Source organism: Austrofundulus limnaeus, unplaced genomic scaffold, assembly GCF_001266775.1.
Source record: "Austrofundulus limnaeus strain Quisiro unplaced genomic scaffold, Austrofundulus_limnaeus-1.0 Scaffold1591, whole genome shotgun sequence".
Taxonomy (NCBI): Eukaryota; Metazoa; Chordata; class Actinopteri; order Cyprinodontiformes; family Rivulidae; genus Austrofundulus; species Austrofundulus limnaeus.
The window spans coordinates 12,108-12,701 of NW_013953993.1; positions in this window are offsets into that span (position 1 = coordinate 12,108).

Here is a 594-nt window from a genome sequence, read left to right on the forward strand (position 1 = left end):
AAAAAAAAAAAAAAAACCCGTGGAAAGCATTTGAAACCGTTTGGACCCGTCTTCTGCTGTCAGCGCCTCACTGTGACCACTAGATGATGGTGTCATGCAGCAGCAACTGATGAATGTTGATTTAGCTGTTCCTGTATCAAAACATTCAGCTCTTTCAGGAGATGGGTGCTATGAATTTATAAAATATTTAGTAAAATATAAAAACATTTTCTCAATGGAAATGCACTAAGAGCTTCGGCTCTGTTTCTATTTTCTTATGCTACTTTTAGCTATAAGTTTTTTAATACTTTTAGGTTTTAGTTATATTTATCTACCTTTGCTTTTACCTAACCTTTAGCTGTTTTAGCTAGCAGTTTGCTTCTAGTAGCTTGTACCTAACCTTTTGATACTTTTAGCTTCTAAGTACGTTTTTGCTATTTTTAGCTTTTAGCTAGTTTTCTGCTACATTAAGCTCTGAGCAAGCCTTAGACCGCTTTTAGCTAAAGTTGTGCTTCTTATGGCTTTTTGCTGTCCTTTTGATATTTTTAGCTTTTTAGGTAGCATTTTCTACCTTTCTCTTTTAGCTAATCTTTAGCTGCTTTTAAATGCCTTTTG